This window comes from Babylonia areolata, chromosome 3 (genome assembly GCF_041734735.1).
Source record: "Babylonia areolata isolate BAREFJ2019XMU chromosome 3, ASM4173473v1, whole genome shotgun sequence".
Classification (NCBI taxonomy): domain Eukaryota; kingdom Metazoa; phylum Mollusca; class Gastropoda; order Neogastropoda; family Buccinidae; genus Babylonia; species Babylonia areolata.
In genome coordinates, this window is record NC_134878.1 from 8,642,795 (window position 1) to 8,650,294 (window position 7,500).

The window sequence follows — 7,500 nt, forward strand, 5'->3', positions numbered from 1 at the left end:
GTGTGTGTGTGTGTGTGTGTGTGTGTGTGTGTGTGTGTGTGTGTGTGTGTGTGTCTGTGTGTGTGTGTGTGTGTGGAAGTGCACATGCAAGAAAGCACCTTCAGTTATACGTGGTCCTTATTATACATGCTGCATGCACCTTTGTGTGCCTGAAATTCAGCATTATATCACCTTGCCTCTGAGACGAAAACTGCGCAACTGATCCTTAACTTTTTGTGAACCCTGTAGTCTGCCGTGTGCCGATTCGAAATAATTTATTCATTTTGATGGTTTTTGTTTTATTTTGTTGCTTTTTTTTTCTTCTTTGTGTGTTCTTTGTTGTTTTGCTTTTGCCATTTTATATGAGGATATCAAACTGCATCTGTCAGACTGGTAACTCCAGCCTCAACACACACACACACACACACACACACACACACACACACACACACACACTCACACACACACACACACACACACACACACACACACACACACACACACACACACACTCACACACACACACACACACACACTCACACACACACACACACACACACACTCACACACACACACACACACACACACACACACACACACACACACACACACACACACACACACACACACACACACACCCCTTGAATGAAACTTTTTTTTACTAAGTTCTACTTATCGAACTCTTTGCGACAAAATGATTTGGGTGGGTTGTGTCGTGTCGTGTCGTGTCGTGTCGTGTCGTGTCGTCTTGTCTTGAATCGTGCTGAAAGCCTGCGCGTGACTGTGTGTCTGTATCTTCAAACAGTTCTGGGTATATAAGTTAGCCAGTATACTAATATCTCCACCGCTGCAAAATAATGAATCTGTGTGTGTGTGTGTGTGTGTGTGTGTGTGTGTGTGTGTGTGTGTGTGTGTGTGTGTGTGTGTCTGTGCCTGTCTTGATTTACTAAGGTGTTGAATGCGTTGGAATTTGTTAGGTTTTTAATATTAAATGGTATTAGGTTCCTAGGATGTGTTTGGATTGAAGAAAAAAAAGTCTTCAGGCAATGGTTCATTGGCAGCATGGAAAAAAAAAAAACAGGTTTATGATGGCATAACAATGCCAGTCGTTAATGTTTACAACTATCTTGGAATTCTGTTCTAACCTCGCTCAAAGCTCGCTCGAGTTTCGTAGCTGTCAGTCGGGAAATTTTCAGAAATTCAGATTTGCATTGTTACAAGTCTGTAACGCATGAATCTGTACACATATTTGGGATTAAAAAAATGTTTTTGAGGGGTGGGGGTAGGGGTGGTGGTGGTAAGTGTTGAAATGGGAACACCGAATGATTATGGGTTTAGTTTATGGAGATACTAATATTAATTCAGCTGTTGGATGCATTCGTTACTAGTTACAGTTACTGAAAATACACATTCAATCATCGAGTGCCAGGTAGGCTAAATCTTATAATAAGTTGTATAATCTAGACCTAATGGGCAAGAGACATTGGGTTTCAAGTGTGCGAATAACTTTGTAAAAACGTTTGAGTAAGCACGGGAGTATCAATCGAGTATGCGACGAAATAAGATGTGTACACATGTTCCGCAAGACTGATAAGATTGTAGGTAAGTAAGTTTATGATTTAAAATCTTAATCATACAGTTATACATCTCGTGTAACAAGAATCGCCACAGTGGTTCACTCCAACAATATTCAGAATTGTCATTTTTGATCGAGAAATACCCTTATAATATTCTGAACCTGAACAATCATTCAGAACCATTTAGAACCGTCTGTGCAAGGAATCCAGAGAGGGTGAATTTCGTTTTGTTTTGAAATGCCCTGTCACTTACACTCCTTCCAGTTAACTTTATTCCAAAGAAATATTATCCATGTCTATTTCCACTATGTTTATTGATGTCACCGAATGATGAACATACTAGGCGCAGTTTAGCTCTGTATTGATCGATCGATCTATCGATCCATTTCTCTATCTATCTATCTATCTATCTATAGCCCTTCAGCTGAGCGAGACACTTGTACCCTAAGTGTTGCGGTGATTGGTTATGCTGGTCGTGTTTACATACATAGTCATAGTGACCCAAGTTAGATTCTGTTACCCCCCCCCCCCTCCCAAGGCCCCCCCCACCCCCCGCAATCATATGGGGCTGCAGGCCTTGAATTAGTGAATCGTGTGAGTGAGCGTGTCAGACACACACACACACACTCTCTCTCTCTCTCTCTCACACACACACACACTCTCTCTCTCTCTCCATCCCTCTCTCTCCTTCCCTCCCTCCCTCTCTCTCTCCCCTCCCTCCCTCTCTCTCCCTCCCTCCCGCCCCCTCTCTCTCTCTCTGTCTCCCCCCTCCCTCCCTCCCTCTCTCTCCTTCCCTCCCTCCCTCTCTTTCTCTCTCTCTCCCTCCCTCCCTTCCAGTTGAATTTATTCCAAAGAAATATTATCCATGTTTATTTCCCTCCCTCTCTCTCTCTCTCCCTCCCCCTCTCTCTCCCTCCCTTTCTCTCTCTCCCTCCCTTCCTCCCTCTCTTTCCCTCAAGCAAAAAAAAAAAAAAAAAAAAAAAAAAAAAAAAAGTGATAAAAATCGAACCTCGCCCGCCAGAGGCAAATTTGTTCGCAGACGCCCGCCGGGTGTGCTTTCCTTTCTCAACTGCAACCTCCCCTTCCCTCACCCTCACCTCTTCCTCACCCCACCCCCCACCCCCGCCCCCCACACCGCACCCCCACCCCTCCGCCCGACCCATCACAACCACCTACCACCACCTCCAAGTCCACCCTACATCACCCCCCCCCCGTCCCCCCCCCCCCCGCCCCCCAACAGGAATCCTTCTTCCCACACCCCCTCTCTCTCCACTTAATCCCTTCTCCTCACGCCTTCCCCTCCCTCCACCCTCCGTCTCTCAAATCACTGTCTCAGTGGCTGGGTCAGAGAGACGGTTTGTACTCTTCAGTGGGTGTGAATGTGAGGGTGTGTGCGTGTGTGTGTGTGTGGGGGGGGGGGGGGGTGGAAAGAAGGGAGGGTGGGAAGGGGGATGAGGAGGATACAGTGTAAGTATTGGGGGATGGAGGGGGATGGAGGGGGATGAGGAGGTGGGGGTGGGGGAGGTTTTATTCAGCGTGTTAAATGAGGGTAGTGTATGTATGTTGTAGGGGGAGAGTGTGTGTGTGTGTGTGTGTGTTGGGGGGTGGGGGTGGTGAGGAGGGTATGTCAGTTCACTGGTTTCAGATGCGAGAAAGACGGATGCAACAGAGAACAGATAATATAAAAAAAAGAAAAGAAAAAAAAGAAAAAGAGTTTGTGTGGAAGAGAGAGATAGTGAGAGAGAAAAGAGGGAGAGAGGTAGAGCTGCACAGATGAATAGACGGAGGAAGAGGGAGAGACCGACAGACAGACAGAGAGATGCAGACAGACAGACAGACAGACAGACAGAGAGAGGTGGGTGGGTGGGGAACAGAGACAGACAGAGTGGCATGGGGGGTGGGGGTGGGGGTGGGAATTCATTAAAGACAGAAGAAAAGACAAGGATGAACACATACATACAGACAGACAGACAGACAGAGGGGCATAGGGATTGGGGTTGGGAATTAATTGAAGACGGACGAGAAAACAGGGAGGTACAGACAGACAGACAGAGTAACAGACAGACAGAGGCATGAGGGATTGGGGGTGGGAATTAATTGAAAGACGAAAAGACAGGGAGGTACAGACAGACAGACCGAGTAACAGACAGACAGAGGCATGAGGGGTGGGGGTGGGAATTAATTGAAAGACGAGAAGACAGGGAGGTACAGACAGACAGACAGAGTAACAGACAGACAGAGGCATGAGGGGTGGGGGTGGGAATTAATTGAAAGACGAGAAGACAGGGAGGTACAGACAGACAGAGTAACAGACAGACAGAGGCATGGGGGGTGGGGGTGGGAATTAATTGAAAGACGAGAAGACAGGGAGGTACAGACAGACAGACAGAGTAACAGACAGACAGAGGCATGGGGGGTGGGGATGGGAATTAATTAAAGACGGAAGGAAGAGAAAACACAGAGGAACAAATACAGACAGAATGGCAAGCAGACAGACAAGCAGATAGAGAGGCATGTGGCGGGGGGCGGGGGTGGGTGGGAATTCATTAAAGACAGCAGAAAAGACAGAGATGAAGGAACAAATACAAACCGACAGACATGCAGACAGACAGAGGCATGGGGGGTGGGGGGGTGGGAATTCATTAAAGACAGAAGAAAAGACAGAGAGGAAGGAACAAATACAAACCGACAGACATGCAGACAGACAGAGAGGCATGGGGGGTGTGGGGGTGGAAATTCATTAAAGACAGAAGAGTAGACAGGGAGGAAAAAATACAGACAGACAGACAGGCAGTCAGAAAGACGGCGAGACATGGGGGTGGGGGGAGGAGGGGAGGGGGGGGGGAAATAATCCAAGACAGAGGAGAAGACAAAGAGGGACAGACAGAAAGACACAGAGATGCAGACAGACAGACAGACGGGCGGGGGGTGGGAATTAATTAAAAGACAGAAAAGAAGAAATTAACAAGAGAGAGAGAGAGAGAGAGAGATGCAGACAGACAGGGGGCAGGGGGGTGGGAATTAATTAAGACAGAAGAGAAGAAATTGAAAAGAGATGAAGAGAGAGGGAGAGAGAGAGAGAGAGAGAGAGAGAGAGAGAGAGAGAGAGAGAGAGAGAGATGCAGACAGACTGGGGGCAGGGGGGTGAGAATTAATTAAAAGACAGAAGAGAAGAAATTGAAAAGAGGAGAAGAGAGAGAGAGAGATGGAGACAGACAGGGGGAGGGGAATTAATTAAAAGACAGAAGAGAAGAAATTAAAAATAGGATAAGAGAGAGAGAGAGAGAGAGAGAGAGAGAGAGAGAGAGAGAGAAAAGCAGACAGACAGGGGGGGCAGGGGGTGAGAATGAATTAATCAAAAAGAGGCGAAGACAGAAAGAGAAGCAGACCAGGCGGGGGGGGGGGGGGGGGGGAGGATAAATTAAAAGACAGAAGAGAAGAAATTGAAAAGAGAAGAAGAGAGAGAGAGAGATGAAGACAGACAGGGGAGAGGGATATGAAAGGAGCCTGGGGATATGAGGTGGTGGTGGTGGTGGTGGTGGTGGTGGTGGAAGTGGAGGTGGAGGTGGCGGTGGTGGTGGTGGAGGTGGAGGTGGTGGTGGTGGTGGTGGAGGTGGAGGTGGTGGTGGTGGTGGTGGAGGTGGAGGTGGCGGAGGTGGAGGTGGTGGTGGTGGTGGAGGTGGTGGAGGTGGTGGAGGTGGTGGAGGTGGAGGTGGTGGAGGTAGTGGAGGTGGAGGTGGAGGTGGTGGTGGAGGTGATGGTGGTGGAGGTAGTGGAGGTGGAGGTGGAGGAGGTGGAGGTGGCGGTGATGGAAGTGGAGGTGGTGGAGGATGTGGAGGTGGTGGAGGTAGTGGAGGTGGAGGAGGTGGAGACAGACAATAATTAATTAATTAAGGGACCCAGGGCTGGGGGGGAGAAATGGCCGTGAGGTGGGGTGGAGAAGTCAATGACACAGGACAAGATGGAAAGGAACAGACTGAGGGACACAGACAGACAAGCAGACAGACAGAGGACAGAGGGCAAGGAGGGTGGGGTGTGTGTGTGTGGGGGGTGGGGGGGGGGGGCGGGTTGAGGCGGGGAGGGGGGGGGCCGGGGGTGAAAACAGACAAACAGGAGACTCGAGCGATGGGTGACTGATGTAAGAGTTGCATTTCTTGATTTAATCAACTGACATGACCTATTTTAATTGTTCTCTCTCACCTATGTTTCAAATTATATGCATATGTTTGTGTGGGGATGTTTGAGTGAATGTTGTTTTTTGTTCGTTTTTTTTTTAGTGCTATTGTAAAGCGCACAGAGCTTCAAGAATATGCGCTATAGCAAGAAGTCTTAATAAATAAACACATAAATAAATAAATAAGAGTGTATTCCAACCAGATGACAACACAGGTGGGATTTGTGCAGACCCACTTTCGTCTGATTTTCCAGGAGATTCCCCGCTTATTTCCAGCGAGAACCGCATGCGCATGCACGTTTCCATTTTTCTCTTCTTTCTAGGTCACCGAATGGCTACAATTTTCATATTTGTTCTCCTATGGAAGTGGATTTTTCCACAGAATTTTGCCCAAGACAACTCTTTTGTTGCCGTGGGTTCTTTTACTTTTACACTAAATTCATGCTGCACACGGGGACCTCGGTTTGTCTCATCCGAATGACTAGCGTCCAGACCACCACTCAAGGTCTAGTGGAGGGGGGGGAGCAAATACTGGTGATTGTGTAGGGACTGGAACCACCAGCTCGCTCAAATTCTCTCGCTTCCTATGCGGACGCGTTACCTCTGGGCCATCACTCCAGATAACATAGGCCTACAAAATGGTGACCAGTGACGTCCTGACCTGTAAGCTCTCTCTCTCTCAGTCTTGTCTCAGTGAGGTGAGACACCCCCCCCCCCACACACACACACACACCCGCCCCTCCCCACTCCCAAACCCCCTCCACACACACTCCCTATTCACTGACGAGCATACTTGTCAGAGCAGCAACCGAGGGGTTAAACTGTTGCTTTACCTGTTGCTTAACTCGCACGTTGCTACCGGGGATGACGGTGGGAGGAAGGTAGGCGTGTGTGTGTGTGTGTGTGTGTGTGTGTGTGTGTGTGTGTGTGTGTGTGTGTGTGTGTGTGTGTGTGTGTGTGTGTAGGGGGGGGGGCATGGATGTGTAGGGGACCTTTCAGAGACACTTCTGTCTCGTCTCTCGAACACAGCAACCAATGAAATGAAAACATTCTAGAAATGCATAATAAATAAACAAACAAAAAGATAGATAAATATATAGATAAATAACTAAACAAATAAATAAAAAAAACCGCTGTCTGAGTCACAGTTTAACCGTCCAGACCACTGATGACCGCACAAATTGCTACCCATACAGCGCACCTATCCTCTTGTCACAGTTCAAGCAGCAATGACGAACGAAAGAGTGATGAACAAAACCTTTCTCCATGTCGTGAGTACCGGACATTAGAGACAGACTCGCTGACCAGCCAATTGAAACACATTAGAGCACAGGCACTACAACAGGCGCGCGCGCACACACACACACACACACACACACACACACACACACACACACACACACACACACACACACACAGATAAACAGCCTCAAAGACTGAGTGCCTAAAAGGCTCCACACACAGGCAGATGTTGTTGGGAGTGGTTCAGGCAGACAGACAGACGCACAGACCGACAAACACATATATATATTGACCTTGAGGGTTTCACAAAGATGGACCACTCTGTGATGGTAAAGACAGAAAGACAGACAATTACACACACGCACACACACACACACACACACACACACACACACACACACACACACAAAGAAAGAAAAAAAAACACATATGTACTACTGACTTTGAGGGTTTCATAATATTAACGGTAGTACACACGCACATACACATACACAGTACAAATGTACGCACACATATACACACACTGAC

At 47.9% G+C, this 7,500-nt stretch overlaps 1 protein-coding gene across 1 annotated transcript in view; it reads right to left on the bottom strand.

Moving 5' to 3' along the window:
• Positions 1 to 7,500, bottom strand: part of LOC143280426 (uncharacterized) — a 323,184-nt gene that overhangs the window by 217,345 nt on the left and 98,339 nt on the right. The gene's annotated exons all lie outside the window — the stretch shown is intronic.